This window comes from Pelophylax lessonae (assembly GCF_965119305.1).
Source record: "Pelophylax lessonae genome assembly, chromosome: 4".
Taxonomy (NCBI): Eukaryota; Metazoa; Chordata; class Amphibia; order Anura; family Ranidae; genus Pelophylax; species Pelophylax lessonae.
Genome location: NC_138771.1, coordinates 455,320,021 through 455,347,047, shown reverse-complemented (window position 1 = coordinate 455,347,047; position 27,027 = coordinate 455,320,021). Strand labels below are relative to the sequence as shown.

At 43.4% G+C, this 27,027-nt stretch overlaps 1 protein-coding gene across 2 annotated transcripts in view; it reads left to right on the top strand.

Moving 5' to 3' along the window:
- Nucleotides 1-350: 350 nt before the first annotated feature.
- Nucleotides 351-27,027, top strand: part of ANXA6 (annexin A6) — a 175,222-nt gene continuing 148,545 nt past the window's right edge. For both annotated transcript variants that reach the window (XM_082254125.1, XM_082254124.1), the window contains exon 1: nucleotides 351-524. The gene's annotated coding sequence lies outside the window, so the exon portion shown is untranslated. The remainder of the gene's footprint in view (nucleotides 525-27,027) is intronic.

The following is a 27,027-nucleotide window of genomic DNA, read 5'->3' as shown; positions in this document are numbered from 1 at the left end:
TAGACACAGTATTGTTATTATACAGGATTTTTTATAGGGCCAACAGTATACGCAGCGCTATATAGGGCATGGGCCCTTTTTACACCCTGATAAAGCGAGCGCTGCCCCTTCAATCATACATTAATAATGTGACCTGGGCTCAAATCCTTTCTCTTTTTACAATCTTAAACTGCATTCGTAGCAATACAGAATTACAAACTACAAAACAACTGTCTAAATATGTTATGTGTTATTTCAGTTCTCTTTTCCCAAGAGCAAGGCTAGTTACGGTGTTCTGCATTGAAAGGGGTATGTCCCAGCCCTTCCCCCTGAAGTCACTTTAGAACTCAGCTCCAGCAGGCAGACTGCAGGCCTGTGACATCACACTGACGGCTGTGGCAGCAGCAGCTGCTAGTGTAGGAGGGTAGGCTTCTTCTCTCTTCTCTCTCCTCTTCCTCTGCAGGGCTGCACAGGACTTCTCTACTCTCAGGATCCCCAAAAGCTACTTTCATCCTGCAATCAGCCCTACAAGACATCTCAAAAAAGTAAGTTCTAATGTCATTCTTTGTTCTATTGCTCGCACAATGGCCGAGGCCACTGGCACAGTGCCGAGACATTAGGGACCTTCACAAGTCATTTAATCTTTTCCATGTGGCCGTATCACACACTGCTATGACTACGTATACAGATTATCTTTCCGTCCGTTGAAAAAAAGTATCGCATTTTAGCACATATTACCTATTTTCTTACAATTTTCCACCCTGAAGAGATAGAAAAACTTTCGCTAACTTGTTTTAAAAGCAAGATCGCGGTTGGCAGATTTTTAAAAAGAATATATATATATATATATATATATATATATATATATATATATATATACACACATATACACATCATTTTTTCATTTGATATATATATATATATATATATATATATATATATATATATATATATATAAATATATATTTCTATATAATATATATATATATATATATATATATATAATATTCAGTATATATATATATATATATATATATATATATATATAAATATATATTTCTATATACATATATATATATATATATATATATATATATATATATATATATATATATATACTGAATATAATATATATATATATATGTATTCAAATTACTATCTGTATATATATATATATATATATATATATATATATATATATATCTTTATATATCGATTTTATCAGGATAAGCACACTTATACATCTTCTTGAATGTACAATGGTACAGTAGGTTGGGTGTGTCCTCCTTACCGTGTACAGTACTGTACACTTCCCATTGCAACTGCAGCCAAGAGCTAGCTACTGTAACAAAGAACTTTGACTGCACTACGATAATGTAGTCTGCAGATTTGAAGAAAGTTGGCTGGATTGCTGTCTTTTTCCTTTGTTTTATGGTAACGCTGGCCATACATTATGCAATTTTCTTATTCAATTTCCTTTAGATTCACCTTCAGCTATGAAGTGCAAGGGCCTGCCTGACTGCATACTAATTAAAAGCGTTTGGGTTTGACCACGTAATATATGGCTTTGGTAAATCTGAGCCCTCGTTCACATTGAAATCGCGTGACTTCATCTGAAAATGCACGATTTTAAAGCCGCGTGTCAGTGCGACTTGGGGTGCATCTGTGCAGCTTCATGCAGGTCGCACCCAAAATCGCCAAACGTAGCGCAGGAACTACTTTTTTAAAGCGATGCGGCACCGCAGAGTCGGCATTGCACCACCGCAAAGTCGGCATTGCACCACCGAAAAGTCGGCGTTGCCCCAATTTGAACAATGCAATTGCTGGCAATAGGATGTGACTTGTCATGCGATTTGACTTGTCAAATCGTATGACAAGTCGCTCCAATGTGAACGAGGACTAAAGGTAAATTGTACAAGAAAATTGTATAATGTATGGCCAGCCTTAAGCTGGCCTCACACTTTACCATTTTTATACAATTTTCTTGTACAACTTTCCTTTAGATTTACCAAAACCATTTATTATGAGATTAAACCTAAACACTTGCAAATTGTATGCAATCAGACAGGCCCTTGCACTACATAGTTGAAGGTAAATCTAAAAGAAATTAAACATCAACAATCGTATGATGTGTATCCAGCTTTAGTCTGCAAATATAGATTGATATAAGATAAAGTGACAAAAAGTGACAGCACAGATTAGGCATTAGCACGATGTATCCTGGAAATGCTGTGGAACTACAAGTCTAAGCATGCTTGCACTGCTGGCCAAAAGGCAGGCTGAGACTTGTGGTTCCTGAGTAATGGACGACCCTGGGTAACACAATCCATATTCCCCACCCTAGTGCTGCTCTGCAGTTAGATGTGACACCGGGATTAGAGTGATTTCATTCATTTTATGTCATTTTTAACACTGCTACTTTGTATTTAAGTGAGCATTTGAAATGTATGTTTCTGCAGTTCTATGTCAAGCAGTAATATAATGGGCATATGTTCTATGCAAGAAGTAAGTAATTTTTTAGAAACATAAATCATAAAGATCATCAGAATTTCAATTGAGACATTGGGTGTAAATTATTTAAAGTAATTCCTTTTTCACCATTTTTTTGTAGTGTAGTTTAAGTAAGGATTGGCATTAATCTCAATGTACATCCATATGACATAATACAAAAAAAACTGTTTGGAAAATTCTTCTATCTACATTGAATTCAGATCTGCTTTCAGGCACGAGTCATATGATGCTTATCTGCAGTACTTTGATGCTGATAAGAATGCTGTGTATGTACATGGTATTTTCTTGGCATACTGAAGGGTGTGGTTCCCGAAAGATGCAAAGCCTGGTTTTAATTTACCAAGCTGATACCTAGTGCATCCACATTGGCTGGCCGAGACATCCGATGACCCTAGTGCAGGTGCTATAAACTGGCCACCCATCTTGACCATCTTACTGGTAGATATTTGTTAAAGTGACCCTGTTGGAAAAAATAAAAAGTGGAGTTTCAAGATAGACCTAACTAGTCCTAAAATGCAAACCCCCTCCCAATACCTATGCTGACTAACCTATGTAACAATTATATATATATATATATATATATATATATATATACACTATATTACCAAAAGTATTAAGTTGCCTGCCTTTACACACACACTTTGATGGCATCCCAGTCTTAAGGCCCGTACACACGTACCGATTGTCGGCCGTAAAGATTCGGCCGATGACCGATCGGCCGATTGTAGGCTTGTTAGTATGATACTTCCGACAGCCGACAGCGCATTTTCGGCCAAACAGAATCTGTCGTGCAAGCATTAAAATTTTTGTTGGCCAACACCAGAACGGCCGATTATTCGCCAGTCAGTACAGAATTCGGCCGACAGACAGCAGATTTGCAAGACTGGGCATGCTCAGAGAAGAAAAAAGACAAGGAAAGTTAACCATCACATGACATCACTTCTGCAGTCGGCTGTTGTTGGCCGACAAAATTCGTGTGCAGTCTTTTGCAGTTTTCAACAGACACGACAGCCCTGGACAAAAGACGGCCAATCGTTCGGCCGACGATTGGTACGTGTGTACGGGGCTTTACCAAAACCATATAATGTGAGGTCAGACCTAAACACTTTCAATTTGTATGCAATCAGGCTGCGGCAGGCCCTTGCACTACATAGTTGAAGGTAAATAAAAAGGAAATCTACCAACAAAAGTTGTATAGTGTGTATCCAGCTTTAAGGGCCATACACACTATAAGATTATCTGAAGACTTTTTCCTTCAGATTTACCTTTTCTATGTAGTGCAAGGGCCTGCCAGATTGCATACAAATTGAAAGTGTTTAGGTTTGACCTCATATTATATGGTTTTGGTAAATCTAAAGGAAAAAATCTTCAGAAAATCTTACAGTGTGTATGGCCCATTAAGCCCCCTACACATGTACCGATCGTCGGCCGAATGATCGGCCGTCTTTTGTCCAGGGCTGTCTTGTCTGTTGAAAAGTGCAAAAGACTGCACACGAATTTTGTCGGCCAACAACAGCCGACTGCAGAAGTGATGTCATGTGATGGTTAACTTTCCGTGTGTTTTTTCTTCTCTGAGCATGCCCAGTCTTGCAAATCTGCTGATTGTCGGCCGAATTCTGTACTGACTGGCGGACAATCGGCCGTTCTGGTGTCGGCGTACAAAAGTTTTAATGCCTGCACGACAGATTCTGTTCGGCCGAAAATGCGCTGTCAGCTGTCGGAAGCATCATACTAACAAGCCGACAATCAGCCGATCGTTCGGCGGCCAAATATTTGCGGCCGACAATCGGTACATGTGTACGGGGCTTTAGTCTGTAGGGTTCAATATTGAGTTGGCCCATGCTTTGCTTCAACAGCTTCAACTCTTTTAAGAAGGCTGTCCACAAGGTTTAGGAGTGTGTCTATGGGAATGTTTGACCATTCTTCCAGAAGTGCATTTGTGAGGTCAGGCGCTGATGTTGAACGAGAAGGCCTGGCTTGCAGTCTCCGCTCTAATTCATCCCAAACTATCGGGTTGAGGTCAGGACTCTGTGCAGGCCAGCCAAGTTCCTCCACCCCAAACTCGCTCATCCATGTCTTTATGGACCTTGCTTTGTGCACTGGTGCGCAGTCATGTTGGAACAGGAAGGGGCCATCCCCAAACTGTTCCCACAAAGTCAGGAGCATAAAATTGTCCAAAATGTCTTGATGTGCTGACGTCTTAAGAGTAGGGTTGCCACCTCATCCTTTTAAACCAGGACACATATTAATTACACAGGTTCTGAAGCTAATTTAATACAGATAAGGTGAGTTTAATTACCACCTTAATTAGCCAAAAAACCTGTGTAAATAATGCGTGTCCTGGTTTAAAGGGATGAGGTGGGAACCCTACTTAAGAGTTCCCTTCACTGGAACTAAGGGGCCAAGCCCAACCCCTGAAAAACAACCCCATGCCATAATCCCCCCTCCACCAAATGATTTGGACAAGTGCACAAAGCAATGTCCATAAAGACATGAATGAGCGAGTTTGGGGTGGAGTAAATTGACTGGCCTGCACAGAGTCCTGACCTCCAACCGATAGGACACCTTTGGGATAAATTAGAGTGGGGACTGCGAGCCAGGCCTTCGCGCCCAATATTAGTGCCTGAAATGCGCTTCTGGAAGAATGGTCAAACATTCCCATAGACACACTCCTAAACCTTGTGGAAAGCCTTCCCAGAAGAGCTGAAGCTGTTTATAGCCGCAAAGGGTGGGCTAACTCAATATTGAACCCTACTGGGATGTCAATAAAGTTCATGTCCATGGAAAGGCAGGCATCTCAATACATTTAACAATAGAGTATATATATATATATACAGTAAAACCTTGGTTTGAGAGTAACTTGGTTTAAGAGTGCTTTGCAAGACAAGCAAAATTTTCAAATAAATTTTGACTTGGTTTACAAGCGATGTCTTGATATACAAGTAGCTTCAAGTCACAGCTGAGTATAAAAGAGAAGAGAGGCGCCTCTAAGTGTAGCAATATGGTTACATTTAATGAAGGTACAACATTTAGCAACTCACATGGTTGATGATTGGAACAGGCACATCTAAGTATGCAGGCATCCAGGCTAAAGCTGTCCACATAGACCATCCTCTGCACCGCCATCTACGTCATCCCTTCCATGCTGCCCCTCGCTTTTAGATCCCTTTACTGCAGGGTGGTCTTCCCGGTCAGGATTACAGACTGGCAGCCGGCGGTGCAGAAGATAGTCCATGTGGACAGCTTTACCCCGGATGGCTGCATACTTAGATGTGCCTGTTTTATTCATCAACCATGTGAGTTGCTAAATGTTGTACCTTCATTAAATGGAACCATATTGCTACACTTAGAGGCGCCTTTCTTCTCTTTGATACTCTGTAGCTTCTACTGGATTTTGCTTCTTATCCCCTTGTGGAAGGGGCTATTTGTGGATGGACATTTTATGGTTATATAACCTATCGCAATGCTATAATCTTTTTATATGGACTATAAACTGAAGGACTTTTGAATAAATGGTTGTGGAACGAATCATCTGAGTTTCCATTATTTCTTATGGGGAAATTTGCTTTGATATAAGAGTGCTTTGGATTACAAGCATGCTTCCGGAACGAATTATGCTCGCAATCCAAGGTTTTACTGTATATATATATACACACACACACATATTTTTAGCCTGCTCTGGTTCAGCCACGTGATCTGGCTCCCCTGTGTCAGCTAGCGGCAGCTGCAGGGGAGAGGAGGGACCACTGACAACGGCAGGGACTTGGGAGCCTGTGGGTGACATCACTGCACCAGGCTTTTCCAGCTATTGTTGAGCACTATCTCTTCCCCCCTGCAGCTGCCGCTGGCTGACACAGAAGATCGCTTGACTGCACTAGTGTGGGCTTAAAATAGGTACGTATATACATCTTACTACAGAGGTTTGTCAGCATAGGTGTTAGGAGGGGGAAGTTAGGTTTACCCTTGATTTCTGCTTTAGGCTTGTCAATCAGCTGTTCCTGCAAAAGAAGCATGTAAATATTTACCTCTGCCGCCAACCACATCTCAAAAGGAAGCTCTGTTGAAGAGAAATAATCCTCCAAGGACTGCAAGGACTACTTTTTTTTTAGAAATGTCCCCCTTAATGAGGATAATTGTACCACTGACAACTGTCTAAAGTTGGGTATACATTAGTTGATTTATGATTAAAAATGCATACATTGTATGAACACATTCGTAAGGAAATTTGTACTAAAATTCCCAGTACAGTCAACGACTTGATGAATGCTGTTGGAAAAAAGATCACAATATTGTTGACTTTTAAATTTGGTTACCAATGAAAACCACGTACATTATTAGAAATTATGTTTGTTCAAGCACAATAATCCATCCTGCTCCTTCAAATTTTCTCATCACTGTGGTTTAAAGAAATGAGAGGTTTTATGAGAAAATCAAATGGAACGTTCCTAAAACAAAATTCTACTAGTACTTAGCCTGCTTAAACCCAAAAGTGGGGTTCCTCCCCCCCTCTGGTGACACATTTGGTACCTTTCAGGAGGGAGGGGGTAACAGGTACTTGTTTTAGACATGTACCTTTCCCCAGTTGTGGTACATGGCACTGAGGCGCTGTCCCTCGGATGTTTGCCCTCCTCTCCTTCTTCCTCCGCCCCAGGGCCAATTAGAAAGCGTAGCGCGCTTCGTGCATGCGCAATGGGGAACCGTCTGTGAAGCCGTAAGGCTTCACTGCCGGTTTCCCTTATGACAGATAGCATAACCTGACAGCCGACATCGCAGGCTCCCTGGACAGGTAAGTGTCTATATATTTTAAAGTCAGCAGCTACAGTATTTGTAGCTGCAGACTTTTAAATTTTTTTTCCCCCAGGCGGAACTCCTCTTTAAGAGGGGATTTCCTTTCACTTCCTGTTGTCTACAGAAGCAGAAGTGAAAGGAAATCAGGCTTTAGCTCTTTCCTTATCTATCCAAAATGTAAAATAACAATTTGGTTTTAGTTATAGTTTAAAGGAGAAGTACAGCCAAAGCTCATTTGGCTGTACATCTCCTATGGATCACAGGAGTGCAATTTGTTTTGCACTTCTGTGACCCGTTTTCAGCAGACAGCGGGCTGAAGTCTGCTCTCTGCTGACGCCACAGATGTCAGTCCAGGCACCGCGTCATCACGATAATGGAGTCTGGATCCGCCAGGTGCCTGGACCGACACCAGATCAGCCTCTTAGCGAGCCGCTGAGAGCCTGAGCCGGCCTCTCCCGCCCCCTCCACAGCTCAGCACTCCAATGAGCGAGGAGGGGCAGAGCAGAGAGCTGCTGACTGACAGCCAGCAGCTCTCTGCTCGGGGAGCCGTCAGAATGGAGCGATCGGTGGTGTTCGATCACTCGATTCTCAGTGCAGAGACGCCGGAGGGGGGACGGTGCAGATGATTTTGAGCTGCAAAAATCTGTTTAACGCTGATACCAGGGACGAAATTGTACAGATGAGAAGGAAAATATTGCTTCCCAAGATACATTTTAGTAGAAAGTGTTGTAGATTTGTATAGAAGGCAGCCCCTTATCCCTCCTCCTACATGTGTTGCAGAAGGTTACTCAGTTAAAGAGGAAAAGTTCCCCATAGTTTCTAGGAAAGGGAGAGGGATCCCCTCCAATTAAGGGTTGCCATCTCATCTCTTAAAAGCCGAAAACATATTAATTACACAGGTTCTATAGCTTATTAAGGTGGTAATTCAATTAAATTAATGCCTTACCTGCATTAAATTGGCCCAGAACCTGTATAATTAATATGTATTTGGTTTTAAAAGGATGAGGTGGCAACCTTACCTCCAATGCAGATCCTTGTTTCAGTGCCACTTGTCTTAGGCTGGCCATACATGGTTTGAATCTCAGCTGTTTCAGCAGGAACCGGTCATGATTCGAATCAGTAATGGGCAGGCTGAATGTACCAAGTTGATCAATCGATTTACTATGGTACAACCAGCCTGCCGGATTCTCTTGCGATTATCTCTAGCGGCTGCTAAAGCTGCTTCCAATGATAACTGTCTTCTCCCAGCAGGGATGGCTTCCCTTGCCCGCCGGGAGAACATCATTGCTGATTCCCCTGTGAACATTGTCTGTGTTGATGTAAAGCGCTGCGTAAACTGTCGGTGCTATATAAATCCTGTATAATAATAATAATAATGTGGGAATTGTGCGCAATTCTTTCCTGCAACCCATGGTTGCAGGAAAGAAATTTGCACAGTGTATGGCCTACGTTAGAGGGCATTTCCTGTTACTTCCTGTTGTGTCTACAGAAGAAGAAATGAAAGGAAATCATGCAGGGGTTTTTGACCCTTCCCTACTAAAAAAATATTTATTACAGGTACTTATGTAGCGCCATCAATATACATAGTGCTTTACATACAGTATATATACAGTAAGACCTTGGATTGAGAGTAACTTGGTTTGAGAGCGCTTTGTAAGACAAGAATATTTTTTTATAAATTCTGACTTGATAAGCAATGTCTTGATATACAAGTAGCACAGTAGCTTCATATACAAGCGTCATGTCACAACAGAGTATAAAAGAGAAGAGAGGCGCCTCAAAGTATAGCAATATGGTTACATTTATTGAAGGTACAACAATTAGCAACTCACATGGTTGATGATTAAAACAGGCAAATCTAAGTATGCAGGCATGCAGCGTAAAACTGTTCACATAGACCGTCCTCCGCACCGCCATCAACGTCATCCCTTCTATGCTGCACTCCATGAGCGCCTCAAGCCTCGCTTTCAGATCGCTCTACTGCAGGGTAGTCTTCCCTGTCATGACTGCAGACTTACGGCGGTGAGGAGGATGGTCTATATGGACAGCTTTACCCCGGATGCCTGCATTCTTTGGTGTCTCATCAACCATGTGAGTTGCTAAATGTTGAACCTACATTAAATGTAACCATATTGCTACACTTAGAGGCGCCTCTCTTCTCTTCTCTTCCCTGTAGCTCCTGCTAGATTTTGCTTCTATTCCCCTTGTGGAGGCTGCCATTTGTGGATGAACATTTTATGGTTATACAACCTATCACATTGCTGTAATCTTTTTTTATGGACTATAAAATGAAGGACTTATGAATAAATGGTTGCGGAACAAACCATTATTTCTTATGGGGAAACTCGCTTTGATATACAAGTGCTTTGGATTACAAGCATGTTTCCAGAACAAATTATGATCACAGTCCAAGGTTTTACTGTATTGTACATTCACATCAGTCCCTGCTCTCAAGGAGCTTACAATCTAAGCTCCCTAACTCACATTCAAGGGCAAATTAGACAGGAGACAATTAACCTACCATCATGTATTTGGAGTGTGGGAGGAAACCCACACAGGCACAAGGAAAACATGCAAGCTCCAGGCAGGTAGTGCCATGGTTGGGTTTCAAACCAACAACCCTAGTGGTGCTAGGCGGAAGTGCTAAGCACTTAGCCACTCTGCTACCTCATTAACAATAACTTGGGCTTAGATATATTTTAATAATAAAATACATTTCAATGAACTAACTCAGTGTTTCTCAACTGTTGGGTCACGGCCCTGTGCTGTGGACAGGCTTCCTATCTGCAATAGCCTACAGCCAGGATAGGGCCAAGCACTGCACAGCAGGCAAGTGGCAGTCCAGCGCAGGCACTCCCTGAACGGAAAGCCTCCTGGGAGTCCGGTGCTGGCGGTGCATTCTTGGGGAATCTGAGCTGGATGTCTCACTGTCAGGAGATGCCAAGGTCCCCTCTACATCTGCAGGAGCACAGAGATCCTCCTGTTGATCGCACAAAATCCAGTAGAGGCATAGAGCCCGGGGGAGTCCGCAGCAGCATGGATGAGTGGAGAAGACCTACACTAAATAAAACACACCTAGCATTGTTAAGTGAACTGCAGTATGACAGATGTGTCACCTGCCTAGTGCCTGCGTTGTATGCCTATTGATCTTCCTTGCAGTCGCGTACATGACTGCAAGGTAGATCAATAGACATACATAGCGGAAAGTAGGCAGGTAAAAAAAGGTTTACACTCATTCAATAAAAGTATATGAATACATTTTTTGCATTCCCACACTTTTCTTGTATGAGTGTAAAAAAAGGTCAGATTCACACTTTTACTTTCATTTTAAATGGCACCTCAACGCAGTAAGGAAGTGCAACTGTGTTGTAGAATGCCTCAATGTATGGCGTAGCATACCTCAACGTAGCGTGTTGCTATACCCTGCGTCACAATTAAGAGCCATGTGCTATCTTGGACGCTTTGTTCATTTTGAATAGGCTGCCTAATGCCATGCACATTAGCACACAACATAACACATTATCGCAGTAGGAAAAAGTAAATAGGCTCTTAGTGTTGGGGCATGGAAGGTTTTAGAAGAGTTTACCAGACCCTGGTCTCACTAAAGCTGGCCATACACAGATCGAAATTCGGCCGGTTAAGCAGGGACCGGTCGAGATTGGATCCATGTTTGGGCAGGCTGATCCATCGATCAACTTGGGTACAACCAGCCTGTTTGATTTTTACGTGTGATTACTGCCATCAGCTATAGTTGCTAGCAGTAATCGTCTTCTGCCAGACAGAAAGGCTCTTCGCACCTCTTCCCCAGCAGAACACAATAGCACAGCAGAAGGCATTCCCCCATCAACGCTGACTGTAAATCATTTGGTGGAGGGGGGATTATGGTGTGGGGTTGTTTTTTTTAGGGTCAGATTTGGCCCCATAGTTCCAGTGAAGGGAACTTTTAAGGTGTCAACATACCAAGACATTTTGGACAATGTTATGTTCCCAACTTTGTGGGAACAGTTTGGAGATGGTCCCTTCCTGTTCCAACATGACTGTGCACCAGTGCACAAAGCAAGGTCCATAAAGACATGGATGAGAGAGTTTGGGATGGAAAAACTTGACTGGCATGCACCTCAACCCGATAGAACACCTTTGGGATAAATTAGAGCAGAGACTGCGAGCAATATCTGTGCCTGACTTCACAAATGCGCTTCTGGAAGAATGGTCAAACATTTAAACATTCCCATAGTCACACTCCTAAACCTTGTGGGCAGCCTTCCCAGAAGAGTTGAAGCTGTTATAGCTGCAAAGGGTGGGCCAACTCAATATTGAACACTACAGACTTAAGCCTCGTACGCACGCAACGATTGTTGGCCGTGAATTTTTGGCCAACGTCCGATCGGCCGATTGTCGGCTTGTTAGTATGATGCTTCCGACAACCGACTCCGACTTTTCGGCCGAACAAAATCTGGTGTGCATGCTATAAAATTTTTGTTGGCCATCAACAGAACGGCCGATTTTCCGTCAGTCAGTACAGATTTCGGCAGACAAAAATCTGATGAGCAAGACTGGGCATGCTCAGAGAAGAAAAAACACATGGAAAGTAAACCAGCACATGACATCACTTCTGAAGTTGGTTTTTGTTGGCTGAGAAAATTCGTGTGCAGTCTAGGCACATTCCAACCAATACAACAACACTGGACAAAAGGCGGCCGATCAGACCGATAATCGTTGCGTGTGTACGAGGCATTAAGCAGTTTGGTGCAGAAAAACACAGCTTAACACACTGGGGTTGATTTACTTAAACTGGAGAGTGCAAAATCTGGTGCAGCTGCGCATTGGTAACCAATCAGCTTCTAACTTTAAGGGTCCTTTCACGGACTCCGTTTTGGTCAGCGGGGATCGATTCGCCGATCCCCGATGAGCAGGCGGATGACAGGTCCGTCTCCACTCACTGTGCTGAGACAGACCTATCAGAGCCCCGCTCTCCTCTATGGGAGATCGGATGAAAACAGACCATCTGTCCGTTTTCATCAGATCCGATCCTCCAGACAGATGGAAAATAGGGTTATTATCTGTCCAGATTTCAAGGACAGGATCGGATCGGATAGCAGCGGGTGTCAGCGGACATGTCACCGCTGACATGCGCTGTTCCATAGGGATGAATAGAGCGTGGGATCAGATCTGCCTGAAAAGCGGACCTGATCGGAAAGCTTGTGTGTAAGGGGCCTTACTTGTTTAATGAAGCTTTGACAAATAAACCTGGAAGCTGATTGGTTTTCAATGCAGAGCTGCACCAGACTTTGCAAACTTCAGGATAAGTAAATCAACCCCATGGTTTGAATATGCCCCTTGCAAACACAGCCGAGAACTGCAAAGACGCAAGGATTTACATGATAGTGTCATCTCTGACGTCTCAGTCCAAGAAGTAGATCCTGGCCCTGGATAATGCCTGAACAATGACAGCTCTGTCTTTTTGAAGAGAAAAGCAGATGAAGGCATTGTCAGGGGAAGTACTGCGATGTAAGTCATCATTTCAGTCCCGACTCCCTTCACCAAAATAATATGGATGCAGATGTGACAATAGGTAGTCTACATGTGATATTTTCCATACCAGGGGAGACCTGCAGCAGGTGCTATTTCCAGAACAGCCTTTTTAATTATTGCTGTGTTGGGATGTTGCCTGCGGCTAATTAGCAGGTCTGTGAATGTTGCTTTAAATAATGCAACAGAATTCACCAGTGAGTCTCCCTTGTAACGTTTGTACAAGTACATTGATGTAACATATGATAAGGGCTTGTTTACAGATGCATTGCCCTCCAAAGAGTGTTCCGTGGTGGATCGCTTTTTAGATTGCGTTTGTCAGGCGGTGAGGAGGCAATATGTCACCTCCTTGTCCTTTTAACCCATAAAAGTCTGCACCGCCATGCCCCCACTGCATGCGTTGCATGCACTTGCAGCACAGCCCCTTTAACTTGAAGGGGGTATATTTCTTGCTGAACTTCAAAACAATGCATTGTGGCCATGGAAAGTATACAATCCATCCAGCTGCCTTTGCAACTTAAGGGGGGGGGGGGGGTAACTGCCTGTTTTTACTGCCCTCCAATTGCAAGTGTAAACTTATATGTGACCTTTGGTGCGAAGCAAGTGTGAGACAGCAGCGGATCTCTCTGTAACGTCACAATCCCTCATCTATGTGTTTCTGAAATGTACTCCTCTACAGCAAGATATTTTTTTCAAAAAAGCTGTATTTTATCATTAAAAGCCATCTTTGAGCTCCACGCATGTGATTTTGCCTAGGCTGAGATGATGTCATCATCTCAGCCTAGGCTGAGATGATGATGTCATCAGTCTGCTGCAGGCATTTCCTCAGTCCCCTCTCCCCTAGTAATCAGACTACAACATAGTAGACTCAGCATGCAGTAAGTGACAAGATGAGTGGCTACAACAGAGGTTTATCTGTGTCAGACAGTTCTAGACACAACCAAGAACTGCACATGCACCAAAATGTACATAAATGTGCCTTTTATGAGCCAATATATCAGTGCAGGAAGTAGGTACTGACCCCTAGAGCATGCCAGAACAAAAACGGCTCCATCCTTCTCATAAGACAAGCAAATAAAAGTATCATCACTGTGAGAGGTAATCACAAAGGTGCATTCACGCTTAAGGGTTGTGCATGTGCGTTAAAGCATGCGTTACCATGCATTGCATTAGGGCAGCCAATTCAATATGGCAGGGCTGACAAGGCACCTCAACAGATGAAAAAAATGTGCAGGACCACTTATTTAAAATGCAGTGCAACACATCAGCGACAATAATATTTATAAAAGGAGATCACACGGTACTATTTGGGCTTGGTAAAACTTGTGGTCAGGAGCTGTAAAAATATGCAGCTGAGCCACAGTTTTACTGCTCCCTCCTAAAGAGGAGCTCCAGGCTCCTTCAGAAATCATTAAAAATCAGCAGCTAATACTGTAGCTGCTGACTTTTATTATAAGGACACACCTGTGTAGGGATCCCTCAATGTCCTCACCTGAGCCGATTCTTCAATCAGGCTTCAGGTGCCGGCGCCGGCATCTCTAGTAAGGAAAACAGGAAGTAAAGCATTGGGGTTTCACAGCCTGTTTCCTACTGCGCGTGTGTGAGTTGTGCTGCACCTTGTGAATGTTCCCATAATCCTCTGGGACCTGTGATGTGTCACAGAAGACTACGGGAGAAGGAGGGGGGCTAACCTCTGGCTCAGTTCGCTGCGGCAGCAATCTGAGCCGGAAGTGGGAGTGGGTACCTGTCAAAACCAGGTATCTGCTCCCCCCCGCCCCCCCCCAAAAAGTGTCAAATGTGGCAGTGGAGTGGTGCAAACAAGCGAAGCCTCCTCTTTTGGGTGGAGATCTGCTTTAAGGCTCCAAAGCCAACTGGGTGGGGTTGTACACAAGCTGCAACAAAAATTATATACCCTGTTGCAGTCGCCAAACTCGGCCTATTCAAGTGAATGGGGCTGCACCGCAATTACATGCAATGCATACTGTTGCAGTGTGGTGGTGCTGGCTTTTAAGGATTAAAATAGGCACTGAGGATGTGACATATTGCCTTCTAGCTCCCTGTCAACTGCTCTCTGAAAAAAGATCCAAGGTGGATCCATTTTCCTTTTCTTTTGCTCAACTTCAACCCTGCTCCCTGCCTCCATTCTTGCCTAAGTGAGAATGACGTGTATGCCTGTCGGCAGCCCTGAGTCAGAGCCAGCTCTCATCAAGCTGGCCAGGGGCGCCGCCCCGCTTCTTCTTAGGATAGGGCATGCCCATACCTGTAAATGGGAGGGACATTTTGTGTCCAGCCCTGAGACCCACTCATGAATAAAGGATGTCCATGATCAATGCTTTTCAAAAGTTTACTAGAAATGTTTACATAGCATTACAGGCCATAATCCGATGTCCTGAACAGTGTCTTTACAGTGCAGAACACATCTCCTCCATTACATGACCCTTGAACAGTAGTTTCTACAGTGCGGAGCACTATACTTCAGCTATCAGGAACCCATTGAGTCCAGCCATCACTTCCCTTACTGTTCCATGAGTCCCCCAGCAGTGGGTTCACACACATTGAGTCTCTTCCAACCCAAGCCCTTAAGAGCTGCTCCACTTCCAGCTACAGACCTTCTAGATCAGGTGTCTTCAAACTATGGCCCTCCAGTTTTTCGGGAACTACAATTCCCATCATACCTAGTTATGTCTGTGAATGTCTGAGTTTTACAATGCCTCATGGGATGTGTAGTTCCGCAACAGCTCAGCTGGAGGGCCGTAGTTCGAAGATCCTTGTTCTAGGTCAGGGGTCTTCAAACTATGGTTCTCCAGTTGTTCAGGAACTACAATTCCCATCATGCCTAGTCATGTCTGTGAATGTCAGAGTTTTGCAATGCCTCATGGGAAATGTAGTTCCCCAACAGCTGGAGGGCCGTAGTTTGAGTATCCCTGTTCTAGATGAAGGTCAGGGGTAGCTACATACTTCTGCTTCCCTCCAGTTGAGTGCCCCAATTAAGTCTCTCTCCAGTTCAGTCCTGAAGAGGGCCCTTTTTCTCTAGACACAATCACAAGCCTACATCCCAGATAGCAAACAATTGAGCTGCAAGTTTGAAAATGGCTTGCTAAACTATTACTAGACTTGCCAGGCTGCACAATTTTGTTAGACAATTGCAGCAATTCCGCATTGCATGACTCCAGATCAACTTTCTTTGGAAACATCCTGCAAGTCTGCTGCAAGTTCCAGTTCAGTTATGTTATGTGTGCAATAGTCATCCCACCACAGGGGGTCACTGTGACTTGCAAAGCTCTTGCTGTAGACTCACCACTGCAACCTTGCTCTTGCTAGAGACTTGCCACTCAAACTTTGCTTCTAATCGGAAACGTTTCAACTAGAACTTGTGCTTCAAGTGCTCTGCAAGTGTACGACTTGTTAGTGAAAATGTGCAGCCAGTTAACAAGAATTTCAATTCAACACTGCCACAAATTTGTGTCAAGTCATCCATGCTATCTGGGATGGTGTTGGCCAGGGGTGGCCTGTTCCCATACCCCAACTAATTGGCCCCACCCACTGCAGATAATAAAAAGGGCACAGACTCCACCCACTACATCACCAGGGGAGTGGCACTACTTATGGGGCACTACACCTGCCAACAAGCCTCCTCCTGCTGCCTCCTGGGATACTGACATTACATATCCCAGGAGACATCAGCTGTCCCTCAGACCAGGATATGCACCCTGTCATTGGGGGGGGATTAAGTACAAGAACTGCAGATAACCAAGAGCTGCAAGAACCAGAGACTGTTGGCCCCCCACAATGTACGAGAAGAAGATGGTGGCACAGGAAGGCGAACTTGTATTAGGAGAGATGTGTGAAAGAAGAGGACAATGCTGGACCTGTTGGGCTTGTAAGTATATTTAGCCCACATAAAAAGAACACAAACGGTAAAGGGCAGCTGAGCTGTAATTTTTTTGGGGAGCGGTAAGATTCCTCTTTCGGCTACATCCCTGTTCCAGTTTTTTCTGCAGTATACACCCCTAGTTTTTCACCCTATAACTGTTCACCCAGGTTAACATCTCTCAAAGGGCCTGTGTTGAAGGGGTTTTAAGGAGGTAAACAGCAGATCAAATACCCGTGATGATCTACTGATGTCAAACTGATGCTATCGACACAAGTTTAAAACCTGGAAACATATACAGTAGCTATTGTAATTTCTTTGTAAATAGTTCATTTCTAATTTAGCTATTTTTGGCAAATAGCCTGTTGCCTAAATTTGAATAAAATAATTCAAAAAAAGTGATAGGACTTCTTTATAACCACTGTCTGCCCAGACTATGCAGTCTATATGGCACCATTGGGAAATGTTGTGTAGTCATTTGTGTGACTGGGTCCATTCACTATTTACTACATTTGATCAACAAATGACCGCTTTGTAACATAAAGTAGTCTTTTTATACTCTCAGTTATGCTTTGACATAACTAGTCATTAAATAAGGAATGTTCATAAGATACACCACCGTGCCGGAAAGGCTTCTTTGTGCGAGCTCCAGCAGCTGCTAAACAGCCTTCTATTTAGATTTATGTGATAGAAAGAAATATACTCATAATCTCAGTGGAACAGGGCTGTGTGTTCCTATTGATGCACACAGTGTAGGGTGACACAACTCTAGTCCTTGCCATAGGATGCTCTAAGAGTAAGGAGCCACCCTGAAACAGGAAACCTGAGGCAGCAGTCACGGCGCTAGCCTAACTTTTTTTTTGCAATTTTTGCTTACACATAGATTATACAAAACCCTCAAACAATATCTATTTTCTAAAAGCAGACACCCTAGAGAACAAAATAATGGTAGTTCTAATTATTTTATGACACATGTTATTACCGCAAAAGTTCAGTAAAAAACACAGTAGTAAAATTTTAGGGCAAACAAACACAATGAACCACCCAAATTTTTGATAAAAAATAAAAGACAGGGTTGCACCTAGTAAATAGATAACCAACATGTCCAACTTTAAATTTGTGTGCGCCCGTGAAATGGCGAAAAACTTCAGTACTTTATCTTTCCTGTAGTCGATGCTTCAAAAGCCCCTATAGGTATCAATTTAGGGTTACGGAGCAGGTATTGTGTTAGAATTATTGCTCTCCCTCTGGCGTTCACAGCGATATGTAGCGTGTATTGCAATCAACGTTTTCATGCATAGGCACCCTTGACGCATGCGTTTACGTATGTATGTGGGATGGGGGGGCCTCAAAAATGTTTTGGGTGTAAAAAATGTTTTTTCACTTTCTTTTTTTTTTTTTTTTACATAGGGCATAAAAAGTCCCCTATATGATGTTTTTTAGGTGAAAGGTTCTCTTTAATGAGACTTGCAGGATCAAAAGAGAAATAGACTATTAAAGGAACACTCTAACCACCATGACCACTTCAGTGATTTGGAGTGGTGATGGTGGTAGGAGTCAGAAACATCGCACATGCTGGGATAATTACAATTATGTGCGGGGAGATAGTTGCACCCCTAGTACATGTGAATTAGGCAGCCAGAAAATGTAATGTCCTTATTCATACATGTATGAATAAGGACATGACATATTATGACAAAACACAACTAGTTATTAAAAAACACGTTGCAACAATTTACACACGCTAATGCACATATCTTTTCTACTTTTTTTGCAGTCTGGCGGTTACTGCTGGCGGGTACTGCTGGCGGTTACTGCTGGTGGGTACTGCTGGCAGTTACTGCTGGTGGGTAGTGCTGGGGGGACTGCTGGTGGGTAATGCTGGCAGTTACTGCTGGTGGTTGCAGCTGGCGGGTAATGCTGGTGGGTACTGCTGGTGGGTAGTGTTAGTGGGTAATGCTGGCAGTTACTGCTGGCGGGTACGGCCTGTTGCCCGAATCCGGCCCTGATAGGCAGAGGAGACAGAAGGAACCTGTAACAAGCAGACAGCGTCCTACAAGCCATGTTAAACTATCCAATTCCAAGGACTGACAAGTGCCTCTTTTTTGCTCAGAAAGTCACTTGTCAGTCCTTGGAATTGGATAGTTTAACATGGCATGTAGGACGCTGTTTGCGTGTTACAGGTTCCTTCTGTCTCTTCTTCCTGTCAAGGCCGGATTCGGGGCAACAGAAAACAGCATTCGTTATCTGAAGGGAGCATTTTTTTCTGGATGGTACCTTGATCAGATACCCAGGATTCTTTACACACCCCTAAAAGTTACATTCGACCCAACAGAGGGTCTTTATTTTTGGTGAGTACGGGTGCAAGAGGGGAGTGTGACACCTTGGCACCGATGAGCACTTTTTTCAGCACAAAGAAATTAAAGGAACATTAGCACAGTTTGAACACTTTTGCATGTGTTGTTGGACATTTTATGGACTTTTTTATTGAATTATTGTACCATTGATGAAATTTGAAACACGTATTGCATTTTTACACATTTCTATATTTATTATTCATATATTTTTGCACCTTTATTCTCATATGGATTGTATGCATTTAGCACTTTATTTTGTAGTATTTTTAGCACTCTAGTCACTTTAGGCCCCTTTCACACTTGGGGTCTGTTTGTCCATTTTTCAACCATCCATTAACGGATGAAAAACGGACATCAATGCATCTCTATGTAAAAACGGATGACAACGGATGATCATCCGTTAACATCCGTTTTCATCCGCTTCCGTCAATGTCTGTTTTTTGGAACGGATGAATGCCCTATTTTTCATCTGTCAAAAAAACGGATCGGACGAAAAACAGATGTAAACTGACAAACTGCCCGTTTTTCATCCGTTTTTGCATTGGTAGTGGATGTAAAAAAAAACGGTTGAAAAAAGTAGTGAAAAACGGGTGAAAAAAACAGATGCAAAACAGGTGCAAAAATGGACGAAAAACTGATACATTTTGACGTGACTGAACTGATGAATTGAACAGACCGTATGTGTGAAAGGGGCCTTACTCGTTTTAGTCCTATATATCCCTTTGAGTGAACAGCAGCTGCTTTTTGTTTTTCTTACACCATCCAAGCGCGGGCTATATTTTCATTACTATTTACATTTTTCTAACTGACTTGTGTAAAATGCGTGGATCTTAGATGAAAAAATTGCCAAATAGACCTTTTGGCCTCTGTCTTGTAGTAGTGTGTTTGTGTTCACCACACAGAGCTGCGGGGGTTACTTTAGCTGAGGTTGCCCTTTCCTCGTAGTTACCTGAACATGGTCTACAACTGTCTAAATATAGCTCAGCCCTGGCCCTTCAATGCTTCTTTCATGACTAATCTTCAGTCCTCCTCCTTATGAGTCTGCAAATCCGGACAGCTGATACAGGCAATGAAGCAGAAGGATGTACTACAGGGAATCAATGCTGCAGAGCGACATGAAAACACAGCATTTTATGTCCGGACTCTTCCCTTGCTGTGTTTGCTGCGGTTACTACTTATTAAAAGGTCTGTCCACCCAAAGTTGGTATTTTAGAAACAATAATGGATGAAGTTATTCCTTTCCTCAGGGACTTCAGCAGTCAGATACTCACCCCCTGCCCCCCAAACCCCACCCACCACCCACCAATATGGCGTCTGACGTCTACTGCATTCTACACTATGCAAAGTAAATAAACATCCTAAAGGCCTTGTAGCAGCTAAAGGAAGTAGATGGGAAAGGGACTTGGTATCAGAAAGCTCACGACTGGGGATGTTCAAAGCTTAAAGTATTTGTAAGTCCCTGTTCACATAAGCTTGATGACAGACATCACATGTGATTCGAAGCGCACTGTGCTGAAAATCACATGCGATGTCTGTGCGATGCTAATTCAGCCATACAGATTGTATGCCTGAATTTGCATCGCATTCGGGCACAACACGTACAGGACCCTTTTTTTGGGTTCGCAGCAGAATAGGATCGCATGGGTGTTTACACCTATGCGATCTGATTCATATCCGAACTGACAATTCGCACTGCGATGTGCAAACTGATCTGGGGGTGTCGTTCACTTTGTATTGACACCCCCAGTGATTTGCATATGGCAGTGTGAACTGCCTGCGATTTGAATGCGATGCAGGAACCCGCAGTGAATTTGCAGGGTTCCCACATCCCATATATGTGAACCAGCACTGAAGGCGCATTTGTTTTTTTTAAATGACAAACATGTTTTAGCACCTGCTCTGTGCATTGGTTTTGCACAGAGTTGCTCCGTATCCTCCTCTTCTCGGGTCCCCTGCTGGCGTTCTGAGCTCCTCCCTTCTGCATGCCCCTATAGCAAGCAGCTTGCTATGGGGGCACTCGTGTGTGCTTCCACCAGCGCCCTGCTCTTTGTGTTCATAAGACAAAGAGAGCTGGGCTCAGCCCCGCCCCCTCCTCACTGGTTGTGATTGACAGCAGTGGGAGCCGATGAGGAGGGAGAGACCCAGGAGAGCCAAGGCTCTTGTGCACATTGCTGGATCAATGTCAGGCTCAGGTAAGTCTTAGGGAGGCTGAAGTGTAAGTATTAGGAGCTGCACACTGAAGGTATTTTACCTTCATGCATAGAATGCATGAAGGCAAAAATCCTTCAGCCTTTAGAACCATTTGAAAGCCTCATGCACAGGCTGTCAGCAGTGGGGCCGGATGGTGCACCTGTGCCCTCCGCCCACAGCTAAATGCCCAGTGTGCATGAGGCCTAAAGCTGGCCAAACCAGACGTGTAGAAAGGAAAAATTAGTTTAGTTTTAGATACATTCATTATGTTACTAATTTTATTTTGTTGATTCGCTAGGGGAACCCCACGCCACTTCTTTTTTTTTTTGGTTTGGGGTTACCCATAGAATCCAAACGAGGCCCAAAGGGCCTTGTATGAATGGGGGGGGGACCCTATGTTGTTTTTTTTCTGACTTTTCTATTGCCAGCATTTCTTAGTTTACATTTCAGCTCTCAGCGGGAAAGCACGCTGACAGCTGATAATCAATCAGTTGTAAGGATGCGGTGCTGGCTTCCAAGCCCGCTCCATAACAACCTGCTATTCTTCACACAGAATTTAAATCGGTCAATAATTTTTCAACTGATCCAAATTCGAATTGTTCTGAAAATGTAGAATTCTTTAGAAATGCAACAAATTTTTACGAATTTCAATTGAATGTATTACTATTTTATTCTTAGATTTGGATTCAGCATTTGGACCAAAACGAATTGCACATGTCTAGGCCATACACTATACCAGCCATTCTGAACCAGGGTGCAGTGGAATCTTAAGGTACCACCAGAAGTTGATAGGGGTTCCTTGAGCTGTGACTGATTGACCTCTCATCTGATGGTGCTTGCATAGTTCTGAGGCCAACTTTACCTGGCAGAGCCATTGACGCCAATGTTATTTTAAGCTGTTTATAAGTATGACATTCTAATCAGCACTGTAGTGTTCTATTCTTCTCACTTATCATCAGTGTAAGAAGCATTCTTCCCACTAACCCCGGTTGAATTAAATTTACACGGGTTTGATTCCGAACACACCATCCACAGCACATGTTCAACCCTGTGTATGTTCAGCCCTTGGGTCGCACAGCGCCATTGGTCGTTATGGTACAGGTGACCGTTTGACACTGTGCAGCTTGGCTGACTGCATCCTGAAAACCAAAGACACTGTGCAGCCTGGCCGCTAGCTTCCTAGCAACCAGGTGGTATCCAACTCTGGCACGGTCTTAAATGTACCTGCACCAGTGACCAATTTCACCTGGACTGAAAGTAAGGAGGTTTTACAAAATTTTACAGTTGTCTCTGGAACAGAAGAGGAGGGGAAACACGTATTTTTATGGAAACACTGGCTTCATTGATGATTGTCAAAGCTGGGGTCTTCATAACTTGTGGGGAGATCTCCTTTTACTTCTCTCTAAAGCTTGCCATAGATGGGGGATTTAGGAATTTCCCAAGATGGGACATTGCATTCTGACAGCACCTCCCACTGCTGTCAGAATACACTGATCAGCTGCTGCAGCTGCTAAACGACAAATGTTTTCCAGCAAGTCGTTTTGACAGAAGTCAATCTTATAATGAGCCTCACACATATCGAAAATCGGCTGGTCCCAGCTGAACTGATCCACCCAGCTTAAGGCAGGCTATGAGGGAGAATCTCTATAACTAAACTGCAAATGACGGATGAAACCTGATAAAATGTGAAGTAGAGTATAAATTACCTTGAAATCTTATCAGGGTAAAATCAGCTTGGTGATTACTGCACCATCCATAATTGAATTAATAGAGAACAGACATGCAATATCCTGGCAACCAGCACAATATAGGAAGAATAAAAAAAAAAAGAAGCTAAAAGCTGTTGCTGATATAATTAGTATGGCATTTAACCACTTAAGCCCCGGAGGATTTGGCTGCTAAAAGACCAGGGGGTATTTTGCGATTCGGCACTGCGTGTCTTTAACGGACAATTGCGCGGTCGTGCGACGCTGTACCTAAACGAATTTGACGTCCTTTTTTTCCCACAAACAGAGCTTTCTTTTGGTGGTATTTGATCACCTGTGCGATTTTTTGATCACGCACTATAAACAAAAAAAGAGCGACAATTTTGCAAAAAGAACAATATTTTTCAAATTTTTTTATATGAAATTCCCCAAAGAAAAAAAGTAAAAATCAAAATTTTTTAACATTTTCGGCCAATTTGTTTTATGCTACATATGTTTGGTAAAAAAAAAACACAAAAAGCGTATTTTGATTGGTTTGCGCAAAAGTTATTGTGTTTACTAACAAAGGGAAAGATTTTTGTCATTTTTGTTGTTTTTTTTTTTAACGCGTAATGGCAGCGATCTGCGATTTTTTTGCGGTACTGCGACATTGGGGCGGACAGATCGGACCCTTGACTGACATTTTTGACACTTTTGGGGTTACCAGTGACATTTATACAGTAATCAGTGCTATATATATGCACTGTTACTGTAAAAATACACTGGCAGTGAAGGGGTTAACTTTATTTGAGAGGGAGGGGCTGTGTGTGTCCCTAGGGGCGTGATTCTAACTGTGATTGGCTGTGGCTTGAGCTGTAGTTACAATGATCAACGGTCCTACATAGTAGAACCGTATGATCAGTGTTTCTACACAGGGGAGAATGACAGGCAGCTTGTTTACACAAGCTGCCTGCCTTTCTCCCTCTCCCCCGACGATCGCAGAGTGAGCGGCGGACATCGGGTCCGCCGGCCACACGCGCGGGGGGGGGGGTCCGTGACCGGGCGGGATCGCGCCGGCGGCGGCACGCGCTCGCTCCCCAGAACCTCACAGGCTAGGTAAGTATACGTCACTTTGCCTGTGAGGGGCTGACCGCCGCAGTAAATCTACTTGCGGCGGTCGGCAAGTGGTTAAGCAGCCAGGAGTTTCTTTTACATTTTTACTCATGGCAGTCAGCCTTCTAGCACAAGTTATTCAGGTTGCTGTAAAGCCACTTGATCAGTTCTACATGTACCAGTGGCAGCCGGTCCATAAGGGGCGCAGGAGCACCACCCCTAGTTTACATGCGGGAAGCCAGACTATTAGCTTACTTTGAGGTCTGTCATTTTTTTTTACAAGCATGTGATTAGAACCTGAGGCTCTAATTGGCTTGTAAAAGGTTGTCCCCTGGTTGCAGAGCACTGCAACCCGAACCCTCCCAGTTGTGATACTAGCGAATCAATATTCACCATCAGTTTCCACCTTCTCATCCCAGCCAATCTGGAAATAAGGCGGATCTAAAGAAGACTGGGTCAGGCAGGTGGAAGCCGTGGGACCGGGTATCAGGGGAGCCGTGGCCACGGAGGGCTTCGTTTGTGGGTTGAGTGAGTACCTGGAGGGGTTTCTTTGCCGCTCCCCCAAAAATATTTAGCACCAGCCGCTGCTGACATGTACAGTAACGTATGACAGTTGGGCCATATATATTAGATATTGCTGTGCACATTGGAGTGGGAGTTATAATTCTAGGGCCATCATTCATTGCTTACTGACTGAGCTGCAAAAGCTTTTAACACATTTCCTAAGGACAATTTTGAGTACTGTCGTTTTTCACAGTTTCATTGGAGCTCAACATTTTGAGGCTTGAAAAATTTGATATCTGATTATTTGACACGCATTAGCACCGACAATGGATGGGCCATAGGAGCCTATAGGTTACATCGCTACTCCCAGGTATTCCATTGTCGAGCGCACTCTCCTCTCCCCTGCAGCCGCCGCTGGCTGACATAGGGGAAATCATGTGATGACTGGGCCAGAGCAGCCTGAAAGTAGGTAAGTACATTGAGGGAAAAAAGTATTTAATTCTCTGCTGTTTTTGTATGTTTGCCCACTGACAAATTAATGATCAATCTATAATTTTAATAGTAGGTTTATTTTAACAGTGAGAGACAGAATAACAAAAATAATATCCAGAAAAGCGCATTTCAAAAAAGTTATAAATTGATTTGCATTTTAATGAGTGAAATAAGTATTTGATCCCGTATCAATCAGCAAAATTTCTGGCTCCCAGGTGTTTTATATACAGGTAATGAGCTGAGATTAGGAGTAATCTCTTAATAGGAGTACTCCTAATCTCAGCTTGTTACCTGTATAAAAGACACCTGTCCACAGAAGTAATCAATCAATCAGATTCCAATCTCTCCACCATAGCCAAGACCAAAGCTCTGTCCAAGGATGTCAGGGACAGGATTGTAGACCTACACAAGGCTGGAACGGGCTACAAGACCATCGCCAAGCAGCTTGGTGAGAGAGTGAGAACAGTTGGTGTGATTATTCACAAATGGAAGAAACACAAAATAATTGTCAATCTCCCTTGGTCTGGGGCTCCATGCAAGATCTCACCTTGTGGAGTTTCAATGATCATGAGAACGGTGAGGAATCAGCCCAGAACTACATGGGAGAATCTCATCAATGATCTCAAGGCAGCTGGGACCATAGTCACCAAGAAAACAATTGGTAACACACTATGTAGGACTGAAATCCTGCAGTGTCTGCAAGGCCCCCCTGCTCAAGAAAGGACATGTACAGGCCCGTGTGAAGTTATTAATCATCTGAATGATTCGGAGGAGAACTGGGTTAAAGTGTTGTTGTCAAATGAGACCAAAATCAAGCTTTTTGGCATTAATACCACTCACCGTGTTTGGAGGAGGAGGAATGCTGCCTATGACCCCAAGAACACCATCCCCACCGTCAAACATGGAGGTAGAAACATTATGCTTTGGGGGTGTTTTTCTGCTAAGGGGACAGGACAACTTTACAGCATCAAAGGGACGGGGCCATGTACCGTCAAATCTTGGGTGAGAACCTCCTTCCCTCGGCTAAGGCATTGAAAATGGGTCGTGGATGGGTATTCCAGCATGACAATGACCCAAAACACACGGCCAAGGCAACAAAGGAGTGGTTTAAGAAAAAGCACATTAAGGTCCTGGAGTGGCCTAGCCATTCTCCAGACCTTAATCCCATAGAAAATATGTGGAGGGTGCTGAAGGTTCGAGTTACCAAATGTCAGCCTTGAAGCCTTAAGGACTTGGAGAGAATCTGCAAAGAGGAGTGGGAAAAAATCCCTCCTGAGATGTGTGCTAACCTGGTGGCCAACTACAAGAAACGTCTTTCCTCTGTAATTGCCAAGGGGGTTTGCCACCAAGTACTAAGCCATGTTTTGCGAAGGGGTCAAATATTTATTTCATTCATGGAAATGCAAATCAACTTATATTTTTTTTGAAATGTGTTTTTCTGGATTTTTTTGTTGTTTTTCTGTCTCTCATTGTTGAAATAAACCTACCATTAACATTATAGACTGATAATTTATTTTTCAGTGGGCAAACATACAACATCAGCGGAGGGTCAAATACTTTTTTCCCTCATTGTATATACATCTTTATTACACAGGTTAGTCAGCATAGGTGTTAGAAAGGGGAGACGGAGCAATTTTAAGATGTTAGGTTTAGCCTGGAATTCTACATTAACCAAAGAGCTGTGTATTATTATGGTCAGTTCTATTCTCACCATTGGGTTCCTCTTCCTTTATGAGTAGGACCAAGAGTTCATTTATCACTGGATTCAATGGATAAAGTAAATATTTGATTTGCTGCACTAGTCAGCTTTGTGTGCTTGTCTTTCACACTCAGCTGTTGCAGGACATCAGTGTTGGTGCCATAGAACATCTGCTCCATTCCACAGTGATGATAAGTTGGGGGCTCTCCGGGGTTGGTGTGAGTGGGATCTGCAGAAAGAATGAACTGTTAATTCCTGGGATAGCAATGTCGACTGCAAGGCATAAACACACTAGACTGTTATGTCCTA